Source organism: Octopus bimaculoides, chromosome 5, assembly GCF_046866305.1.
Source record: "Octopus bimaculoides isolate indiv1 chromosome 5, ASM4686630v1, whole genome shotgun sequence".
In the NCBI taxonomy this organism is placed as follows: Eukaryota; Metazoa; Mollusca; class Cephalopoda; order Octopoda; family Octopodidae; genus Octopus; species Octopus bimaculoides.
The window spans coordinates 71,584,621-71,597,120 of record NC_142932.1 but is presented as its reverse complement, the minus strand read 5'-3'; the positions used below and the strand labels follow the sequence as shown (position 1 = coordinate 71,597,120).

The following is a 12,500-nucleotide window of genomic DNA, read 5'->3' as shown; positions in this document are numbered from 1 at the left end:
CGCTCTTCAACAGAAAGGAACAAAGAAATAAATAAGGAGAGAAACAAGGAGAGAAAAAAAATATATGTAGTTGTCAGCGATACATATGTACATACATATATATATATATATATATATATATATATATATATATATATATATATATATATATATATATATATATATATATATATATATATATATATATACATATATATGTGGGGGGGAGGGGGGTTTAATGTACACGCGTGAAATTTGACTCGTGACCACCGTTGCTGCTGTCGCCATCTGCAGTTGTGTTCAACTTCAGAAGTAGAAGGGAATAGAGTTTGGTAAGTATTTGAAGAGGAGGAGAAAATCCTTTCAAGGGGAGAGAATCACTGAGACAGAGATTTAATTTTATTACATTGTCATTTTATTATACGAGTAGATATAATTCATTTCGAGTTTTTCAGTTTTGATTTTTAAAAATGTTTTGGCTGTCCTAATAGCTGCACGTAGATGCAGATAAATTTATTTCGTTCTAAATTTGAGGCTTGTCAATTTACCGCAACTTGGGATAAAACTACGTGGTCATTTAAAACATTTATAAACTATATAAACGATCGACTTACATAGATACATCATATATATGCACATATTCATATATATATACTCCCATATATATATATATATATATATATATATATATATATATATATATATATATATATATATATATATATATATATATATATATATATATATATATATATATATATATATATATATATGCGTATACGTGTGTGTGTGTGTGTGTAGGTATTAAATATAATTGCTGTGATATGCATAACAATCTAGCAGTCTTTACCTCAACGACGCAATCAAACTGAGGTCAAAGTTAAATTTATTATAAGTAAGTTGACAGTTACTTCGAAGTTTCTTTGAATGCGGCCTATCAAACTGTCATATCAGACCTTGTTTTGACAGTTTGATTAGCTCCCTCGGCGAAATTTGGATGCTACTGTCAAGTTTCTTACAACACACGCGCGGACACATACATATATGTGCGTGTGCGCATATGTGTGTGCTCATATGAATGCACATATAAGAATATCTAATATATAATTCTCATGCAGAAACCTGCAAATGCATTTCTATTGAAAGTAACACACGTTAAACGTATGCATATAATCTTACATGTGTTGCATGTCTATATATCTCTATCCAGCTGCATGTCTCCGCAGCTTGTCAAATATATCCATTAATGTAATATATCTATAAGTGTGTATATATATATATATATATATATATATATATATATATATATATATATACACTAACACACACACACGAGTATACACACACGCACGCACACACACACACACACACACACACACACACACATATATATATATATACATATGTGTCTCTGTGTGTGTGCGCGCCACGCGCATATGTATCTACGTCCTTAAAAAAATGTTTCTAATATAATTAATTCAATATGACAAATTTGACTCTATGAGTCTTACCCCTTGCCATCTTGAATTCAGTAGTAAACTTTCTAATTGTTATTGTACATATTCAGAAAACTACACAATATAACCTCACCGCTTATTACCAGAGATTTATATTAACACAAATATTAACATAAACAATAATATAACAACATTCATATTAACATGAACAAGAATATAACTACAGGTGTCTTTCGACTTAGAACGAAACAAATTGAGCTAGCATGTACAAAGTGTAAGTCTTTAGGCAGAAATATAGGAGATGGACATAAGAGGTGTTTGGCAGTCGGCAGTCAGCCCAAGAAAGAAAGACCACAGCTGGCCGAACACCGGTCACGTGGAAGGAGGAGAGAGGGGTAGGGGGAAGCGGGATAGAAGGATTAGAAAAAGTCAAACAGACAAGGGGAAAGGTATAGGGGAGATAAACGAGGAAGGAAACTTCCACGATGAAGCCTATGCTGCACAGTTGGCAATACTAAGAGTGACCAATTGAAATAACAGAAATACAGTGACGTTATTAGCAAAATTAATACGATATGGCTGATAGGCAATATCTTGGATTGGCGTTATCTGTAGGAAATCAAAGTACGATGGGTTTTAACGTATGAAATTTCGTGACTTGAGAAACTTCAATTAACTGAGGTTAAGAAAGCAAAAAATAGATAAACCTTTCTGAAGTTGTGTTGAAATTACAAAATGCAACAAGTTTCTAAAAATTTCCTTTATTTTATGAATGAAACCCCACCGTATTAAAGCACTTGACATAGTTGGTGTAACATATTAACAATATAGAATGGAAACGCTGGCTTCTTGAATTTAGATATTTCAAAGAGGCCATATTTTCTTCTGTTCAAATTCTTAGTTTATCAACACTGATCTTTAGGTAAGGAATATTAATTTCTTTATTGCCTACAGGGGCTAAACATAGAGGGAACAAACAAGGACAGACAAAGGGATTAAGTCGATTACATCGATTCCAGTGCGTAACTGGTACTTATTTAATCAACCCCGAAAGGATGAAAGGCGAAGTCGACCTTGGCGGAATTTGAACTAAGCGTTTCGCCCGGCATGCGAACGATTCTGCCAGCTCGTCGCCCTTTTAGGTAAGGAATATTGTCGATTTAGTTGCTCTTTAACAATGGAGTAATTACCGTCTTCCGTCCTATGATTACGGAGCCGGTTACTTGATTTCTAATATGTTTAAATGATCGAGATTATAACACACTTCCTAAACGTGTCGCTAATCTGTCGCAAGGTTATGTGTTTATAGCTGAGTGAAATGAAAGCAACAACGTGAAATGATGTGTTTAGTCCAAGAGCACGGCGCATCTTCCAGTCCAGGAATCGGAACCACGTTCTTCCGATCATAAGTACAACGCCCCGACCATCAGGTTATGTGCATTAAAGAATGGTCGACACATATTTTATTCTATGTATTTTACCTGCTCCAGATGATGACATTTAAAGTTCATCTTTGGCAATTCATTTATAAATCATATAAAGAGAGAAGAAAATATCCATTTCTCTTTTAAGTACAAAGGTTCGAGATATTTTTTGAAATGGTTTACGTAATTAACATTGACCGAAGTTTACAACTTACACGTATTTGTTCAACCTCTGGCAGGAATGGAACTCAGATGCAAAAGACAATACATAAATATCACAAGGTATTTGTGTATTGCCTTTCTTCCAATTATGACATTTCAACAATATAATTAATATGGAGGACAGAGTAGTCTATAGCATTTCGTCCAGTTAATCATGTCTACAAATAATCGATGTAGACTAAATATTTGTAAGTAGAGTCGACTGTAACGGACCTATATGTATTATTGGTACATATTATATGATTGGTACATGTTGATTGGTACGTATGTATGATTGGTACGTATCATATTGCTGCAACGAAGGCGTTTACAAACGTACCAGAATATTTTGAAACATACATAGCGTTTTAACTACTGAAATTGAACATTTCTATGAAACCTACTTTTATTTTGAAGCTCTTACTGACTCTCGCAAACACGCATACACTCACACATAAGTACATACATATATATACGTCTATATATATATATATATATATATATATATATATATATATATATATATATATATATATACACATATGAAAGAGAACAACAAACGCTAAGGCAAGACAAACATCTCAAGTCATACATATTATCATTATTAGAAAAATTTAAAGTCTTATAGCTCTTTCTAGAGAGGAGGAAGAATGTATTTGACAGGACGTTGACAAGGATTGGTAGAAAGAATAAAATAAGGAATATAAAAAATAATTTTCATGCCAATCCTTGCCAATGCAATGCATTCCTCTTCATCCTCCTCTCTTTATACCTCCAGGTTTCCTACCAATACCCCTCTCTCTCTCTTTCTATGTATTTTTTCTTTCTCTTTATCCATCAATTGCCACTTCTGCTATCATTCTCTTAGGAAACATCGATATGTTACATTTCTCGAGATATTTACTCTAGGAAGGCTATAATCATACCTGGATTTACATAGGATTGCACCTAAAGACTTATGGACTAGCATCTACACTACCGGAAATTGAACTGTGAAGTTCTATGCTTCCTTTTTTTCTTCACTTCTTTATTTCTTTTTCCTCCAGTCTTTTATTTCATCGTTTCCTTAATCTATAATTTCATCATTTCCCTATTTGTGTCCGATGACGGAATATCCCATATTTTGGGATATCTCAGAAACAGTAAGACTTTAAATTTTTCTAATAATGATAACAAATATGACTGGAGATGTTTGTCTTGCCTTAACATTTGTTGTCCTCTTTAACAAATATGTATATCCGGTATAACAGAAATCTACTATAGTTACATCAGCCCCGTCTCGGTTATGAGCGTGGAGCCCTGGTAATCCGTATCAGCGCTTACCCAGCGTACCTAGTCGCTTAGATCAGCTGTGAACGAAACCCCCATATTTTGTATATATATATATATATATATATATATATATATATATATATATATATATATATACATATATACATATTTATCTTTTATCTCTTGTTTCAGTCGTTGGGGCACCACAATGAAGAAGAATTTTTTTGTTCTAATCGAATGAATCGGCCCAGTACCTATTGTTTTAAAGCCTTGTACTTACTCAGTTACGTGGACGTAGTCATTAGCACCGGTTGTCGAGTGGTAGCGGGGGGACAGTCACAGACAAACCCACAACCAGCATGCATACATACACGCACAAATATATGCATATATTATACGTATATATATATATATATATATATATATATATATATATATATATATATATATATATATAAATATATATATATATTATTCAAAATAATTCCAACTCTGTTTTTTTATGTTTTATTTATATTCTTATAATATTAATGTAGGATATAGTATATATAGTATATATAGTAGGTATAGTAAAATGAAATGAAGTATTGATTGTCTTATTGAATAAATGAAATATTGAATATTAAATATTAAAGGACTAGTATACTTTCTTGCATTTTAACAGTCTTCAAAGTCCCATGTTATGACAGGAATGTTTCAAATATAGTTGACTGGCTGTCTTTTGTTCTTTATACACATTCCTGTGGACAGCCGTAGTAGTTGTTTGGCTTCTTTTAGAGATGATGCCAAACCATTTTTCAATGTTTATTTTTAGAAATGATGACACCATTAATTTTTAGGAATTTTTTGTGTTTTAGTTGTAGGGATAATATTTTAAAACCCCAAATAAGGTTAATTTAATCATTGTTAAGCTTGGGTTTGAATTTCTTAATAAAGTCCTTTTCTCTCAGTTTTCTCTCAATTTCATTCAGGTTGTAAAGTTTATGAAATGGAAATATCATAAAAGTTTTCCGACCATATGCTGCCAGATGGTTACTCAGTGGTATTTGGCGGACTTCTGGGTTTTTAATTTGTTATAGATGCACACGCGAGCGTTCTGATAGTGCATTACCTGTCTGGCCAACGTATAGTTCTTCACAATTTGGGCATTTGATGCAGTAGATTAAATTTCTGCTTTTGCAGTTCATGTCGCGTTTGTGAATATTTTCCCTGTTTTTGTGTTCATATATGGGCCCGCATGAATTAGTTGGCATTTACCGCATCGGCTATTATTGCATTTAGACACAGTAAATGGTTGGTCTTTGTTGCTAAAGTCAAACCTTGCCTTTGTTAATAACTTTTTTCAAGCTTTTAGGCTTACTGAGAGTTATAGTTTGATCTGTAATGATATTTCTCAATTCCTTACTTTGTGCAATGATCGGTAGGTTTGCTTTAGCGATATTGAAAATGTTCTGGTGGCATGGATTGTGTGTCACTATAAATGGTATGATTTGTTCTTGTTTTTCTCTTGTTTGCAGTGTTCTCAGTTGTTATATGGGTATATCCAAAGCCGGCTGAATACCATTTTCTATAAGTAGTGACGGGTATTTTTGTTTGAGCAGAAATTCTTTCAGTTCCATCAGGCGCTGATTTCTGGTCTTTAGATCCTCTACGCTGGTACAAATTCTTCTGGTTAAGCACTATGGGATGTTACGTTTTGTGTGGGGTGAATGGTACGATTTAAAATTCAGGTATTGGTGTGTATCTATGTGTTTATAATATATATCTGTGGTAATGGCGGTGTTCTTTTTAATTACCATTATATCTAGGAATGGTAATTTGGTACTGCTCATCTACTTTGTAAATTGGATGGATGGGTGTAGGTTGTTCAGGAGGATGTTGAATTCTTCCACAGTGTTTTGAGATTTTGTCCAGATTATGAAGCAATCGTCGAGGTATCACTTCCATGCTTTTTCAATATACCTTCTAAATTCTCTATATACATTTATATGTATGTATACGCCGGGCTTCTTTCCGTTTATCAAATCCACTCACAACGACTTGGTCAGCCAGAGGCTATAGTCGAAAACACCCATCCAAGTGACATAATGTCATGTGGATGGGAAGCAAGCTTCTTACCACAAAGCCAGTAGATCCGGCTGTAAAGTTCATACTCTCACCAAGCTATTCTCATGGGATTTGACCCAATCAGGTTTATTTTTCCACATAATTCCCCCCTGCAGCCCACACGCTTCATCCATTGGTGTTGCAGCGTTTGGATCCTTTTTTGTGAAGAAGCCTTCATTCTGTTAAAACATCAGTTATGACGTTATCATCACTGCGATACTGGTTTCCAGCTAAGTGCTTTTTAAAAAAAATTTGAGGACACATAATAGTTAGATGGGACCAAATCAACCAGTTCAAAGCCACAATCACGCACAATAACCATTGATATCAACGACTTGTTTGCTGCAGCATTCTCCTGATGAAACAATGCCCTTTTGTCAGTTTTCCTGGGCATTTGGTCGTGATAGTCTTTCATAATTGCCTCTGCAAATTGGCATAATACTTTCCGTTGATAGCGCAGCCCTTTTCAAAATTGTGCCAATAAATACAATGCCTCTGGGATTCTAAACATCTGAAGCCATCACCTTTCCTGTCAAGAAACAAACTGGCCTTCTTTGGCGCAAGTAGGAAGAGGTATTTCCACTGTATTGCTTACCACGTCATCTCTGGCTTAACATCATGAAGCCAGCCTTCATCCGGGGTTAGGAAGCTTTCAAATAAACCAAGTGGATCTCCTTAAGACAATGTCATATTTTCCTGTGGTATGACCCGCTTGTTGCCCTTTTGATCAAGTGTCAGAAGATGTGGCATCCACCGAGCAGAGACCTTCGTCCCACCAAATTCATTGTACAGAATATTGTAGATTTTTCCAAGGGCTATGCTAATAGCATTGGCTATTCTATTTATAGCCAATCGCCTGTTATCCATCACCATGTGGTGAACGCGATCAATATTATCCTCGTTGGTGGCAGTTGTACGTTGTCCAGACCCTGAGTCGTATTGAAGACTCTGTTCTCTTAAATTCAGCTGACCACCTTCACACTGTTAATAAAGCAGAACTGTCAAACCTGAATGTAGCAACCACGTCAGCACGAATATCCTTGAGGGCTAAATCTTTTTCCTGTAGGTACTTGAAAGCACTACAAAGCCAAAATTTGCCAATTTTCAAGAGAAGTTGCTACTAATTACATTTGATTTCTTCTTTGAACAATGAAATGTCAGTTTACCTTAAAAGAGAAAACAATTCAGTTATAAATTAAAAGGGCTGACATTAATGCATGCAATATTTCACAGCTTTGGCATCACGCACCACTCCTCCATAGTCAGCCTTTGAACTTTTCAGCCCACCTTCGTGTGTGTCTGTGTATACATACACACACATATATCTATACATATACATACACACATGCATCTCTCTCTCTCTCTCTCTCTCTCTCTCTCTCTCTCTCTATATATATATATATATATATATATATATATATGCATTTATCCGTGCAGCATATACTTTCGAATACAAATGTTTAGATGTATAAATAGATAAAACAGACGCATACTGTAGAAGTTATCTATTGATTCCAAGAGATGTGAGCCCGCTTTTAACATTTACCGAATATTCTGGTTTTGTGGAATTAATATTAATGACTTCTCAGATAGGTACAAGGTCACACTTATACGGAAAGTCAGGAAGGGAATATAACGAAATATATTAATCAATACTTGATTGATATGTATTTTATTGGCTTCGGAATGGTAAAATATAAAGTCAAACTTGGGTCAATGTAGTTTCAATCCCAAACGTTCATTGATTCATCGAAACAATTTCAACGCCTTTTTGTGAACCGGTGTAGTTATTCGACTAATCCGTCTCTTTACTGTTATTTATGATAACAATAACATTCAATATGACGTTGTAGAATCGATGAGAATGCTGGATGTTGCAAAATCGGTGTTTAGTTATGGTTCTTTTAAAACGTTTTGCCTCTTTGCCTTTAAGCATCAATAATACATATAATATAAATACACGGCGTGGCACATTTAGTTGAATAAAGCAAAAAATGTTTGGATCGATAGCAATATATAGTCGAATATACCCTCAAAAACAAAATGTATGAAGTTGTAGCAATATTTTAAAAGCAATATTAGAGTTATTAACTCCGAAATTCGCTGTATTTGTAGAAATGTCCAATAAAATGTTCGTAAGATTTGTCTAAGCAAGATTTGAGCTACTTAGAGTCAATCATATGATTACGGTTTACTCGGGAATACTAAGCACAGGTACTCTTAGTCCAGTTTAAACCTGAGCCTGCATCTCAATATTTAGTATATATCCATATATATTATGGCCATTATTGTTTCTCGTTTTCGACAACAGATTTAGTTAGTTGATACCACCAACCTATGTACTTGAATGTAAATTTATTCTTTTTGACAGTGGAAGGGTGAAAGTGAAACATGCCACGAGCGTATTTAAACGAAAATTGTAGAGAAATACTGCAAGGTAAATATCGAAAGAAATATGAAAAGTAAATAATCATTTCAAGTATTGTCAAAATACTAGAAATGTGAGGGTGGGGCTGTAATCAGTAATTGCACTTCAAGAACTGAAGCATCTCAAATATATTCTACTAATTCTAATTTCAGTCACTCACATCACATTGGCATTTTTAGATACTCACCGAAACGTACACATTTACCATTTCCAGCTTTTTCGACATCTTTATGTTTTATTTGGTTAATCATTAGAGTGTGGGGCAACGTCTTGAAATTGAACCGAGTACGCATTTGTTTTCAAAAACTGATTTTCCATCGGACACTTTTTTTCCGAAACACTAAACAAACAACACAGATTGTCAATGCGGTTATAGGGACAAACATAACAGTATACGCACGCACGCTCATACACATTTATACATGGTAATTTTCTACACTGTTTCCTTGTACTAAATTCACTGACAATACATTGGTCGGCCCGGGGCTATAGCGGAAGACGCTTGCCCAAGCTGTCGCACATTAGAACTAAACTCGAGACCACCTGACTGCATTGCAGAATTCTTAGCCGCCAATTCTTAACAATGCTTCTGTGAAACTCAGTAGATTTTCTGCCAGAAATTTGCATATTTTCTCCATTTTTAAATAGCATCAATAACACCAGCAGCAATAGTAACAAAAAAACAACAAAAAAATCTACAACGGTAATTGTTTCTAACATAGGAACGCTGATTTAAATTTTATAGAATTGAAGTGCCGATTATACTTGCTTCACTATTTGAATAGTACTTAATTTCGTTGACACAGAAGGGATGAATTAACACGTTAACCTGGGCGAGATATTAAATCAGTTCTGAAGAACAGAAAAGCCGACGCTCTAAGATTTCTAACAATGCCCCGCCCAAACAAAAGCCATTTTGTTTGTTTACATATGGTTGAACAGCTTTTGTTCTCTTCGAAAGCTAAAAATAATTTTGATAACAAATGCGAAAGAATTAATGCAAAACTATTGATACTATTTATACCTCTCCAATGTTGAGTTCATGTCTCAAAAATACTTTGCAATCTCGTTTCTCCTGATAATAAACCTCTCCATAAGAGTGAGCGAGGAGAAACACGTTCTGCTATCTCAAATTACGACAGTAGTAATAGTAGTAGTAGTAGTAGTAGTAGTAGTAGTAGTAGTAGTAATAGTAGTAGTAGTAGTAGGAACATAAACTCAAAGGCATTATCAAAGATGATAATGAAAAGCTCCTGTGAGATTTTATGATTTAGTGCGACCATGAGATAGAGAATAGGAAACCATACATAGTATAGGGTTAATTGAGAAAGAATGTAAACGATGCTGGATCATAGATATAGCATGCCCGCTCGAATACTCCGGATGGTGCTCTGAAAATAAGGGATGTTACCTTAGTTCACTGGTAATGAACAGCTAGCACCGTAGTACATCTACAGCATTAGAAGCTGTGCATAGACAATAATAATAATAATAATAATAATAATAATGATGATGATGATGATGGCGATGATGATGATGATGGTGATGATGATGATGATGATGATGATGATGATGATGATGAAGATAAGGCAATAGGAAAAAAACAAACAAGAACATAAAATATACAGCTCGAACCAAAGGAGAATCTAAACTGGCACCAACAACTTAATTCATTTAAGTGATTAAGATCAGACGATTTTAGATGAATTGCAGGAAGTAATGAGTAATGAAGTACGAAAAAATTGCCAGCATTAAAAAGCACCAACAGAAGGAAGCTGCTAGAAACGACTCGGAAAGTAAATTCTATTATCAGTAGTTAATATCAAAAGAGGAATTTTCCACGTGGACTCATTGTCCCCTTTAATATTTGTCTTATTTTGATCCCCTTCAGTTTAGTATTAAGGAAGGCAAATGCAGGGTATCTGTTCAGAAACAATATTGAAAAAATTAACCATTTGCTCTACATGGATGAGCTGAAGCTTTGTAGTAAGAATGAAAAAGAGATAGATTCCTTAATACAGACTCTAAGACTCTTCAGCAAAGATAGAGGCATGGAATTTGGCATAGATAAGTGTGCAATATTAGTCATGAGAAGGTGACAGGTAGTCAACAGCGGAAGCATCCAATTACCAGACGGTCAGACACTAAAATCATTGAAAAGTATCTGACAGGGTACTAACTACAGAAATGAAAGCGAAAATTGAGAAAGAGTAGATCAGAAGGGTGAGAAAGCTAATGAAGTCAAAGCTAAATGGTCTGAATCTAGTGAAGGCTGTAAATGCTTGCGCAGTATCATTACTTAGATACTCAGCAATATTGGAAAAAAAATGAACTGGCAAAGCTAGAGGGAAGAACTGGGAAGGAATTCAATATGAATAGAAGACTCCAAAGGCAGGAGTAGCAAGATTATACTTACTTAGAAAGGAAGGCAGAAGAGGGTTAATATCTGTGAAAGACTGCGTAGAGTTAGAATAGATATAGACTCCTATGTAGTTAATAGTGAAGATAATTTATTGAAAGCTGCTAGAATCGCAGCAAGACATAGGGAAACCAAAAACTCAAACGAAGGAAAAACCCAGAGAGAAGAACAGAAATTATCTGACTGGTGGGAGAAGGCGCTGCATGGTAGACTCCCAAAGTTAGTTTCAGCATATAGTCGTAGTGATATATGGCTATGTTTGCAGAAAGAAGAGATAAAAAAGTAAGACAGAAAGTTTGTTAGTAGCTGCACAAGGGCAAGCATTAATGATTAATTGGATAAAAGGCAAGATAGTCAAAAACCAAGTAGATTCCCAATCTAGGTTATGCAAGTCAAAAAAGAAAAGTGTTACTCATATAGTAAGTGAATGTAGCCTGCAAGAAAAGATATGGGAACCAAGGGAATACAAAAGACATGAGGACCTAAGGAGAGTAATCCACTGGGAGTTATATAGAAAGGTAGGATTTGAACATACTAATAAATGGTATGAACATTGAACTTGGTAAGATACTAGAAAGTAGGAAATACAAGATGTTGTGGGACTTTAACATTCAAACTCACAGAGTAATAGTAGCTAGAAGTTCTGATTTGGTAGTAGTAGATAAAGAGAATAAAAAGTGCCAGATAACTGTAAACAGTCCCAAATGATGAAAAATCAATATGAGATATAGAAAAATTAGCAAAGTACCAGGGCCTAGCCATTGGATGATAGAGACTATGACAAATGCGGGTAAAATGTATCCCAGTAGTTATTGGTGCATTGGGAACTATCCCTAATGATATGAACAGATGGATAGAGGAAATACGCATAAAGACTCAGCTTAGTACAGCTCCAGAAAACAGTGTTATTAGGGACGGCTAGGGTACATAGGAGGGTTCTTGGCATCTAAGATTACTTGAAGTAGCCGGATGTTGGATATTTTTCTTTTCCACTTGTTTTATCTGTTCTGTATGCATGAACAACAGCAACAACAAAAACAACAACAACAACAACAACAATAATAATAATAATAATAATAATAATAATAATAATAATAATAATAATAATAATAATAATAATAATAATAATAATAATAATTGTCAAAGATCATGAAGGAAAAAAATGCCTTCTAATTGATGTTTCAATACCAGCAGATGACAACGTTTCTCTAAAA

At 34.5% G+C, this 12,500-nt stretch overlaps 1 protein-coding gene and 1 pseudogene across 1 annotated transcript in view; one reads left to right on the top strand and one right to left on the bottom strand.

Moving 5' to 3' along the window:
* The window catches only part of LOC149135588 (uncharacterized), a 22,361-nt pseudogene extending 16,196 nt beyond the window's left edge, over positions 1-6,165 (bottom strand).
* LOC106868231 (dopamine receptor D2) overlaps positions 1-12,500 on the top strand; it is a 1,508,130-nt gene that overhangs the window by 11,082 nt on the left and 1,484,548 nt on the right. The gene's annotated exons all lie outside the window — the stretch shown is intronic.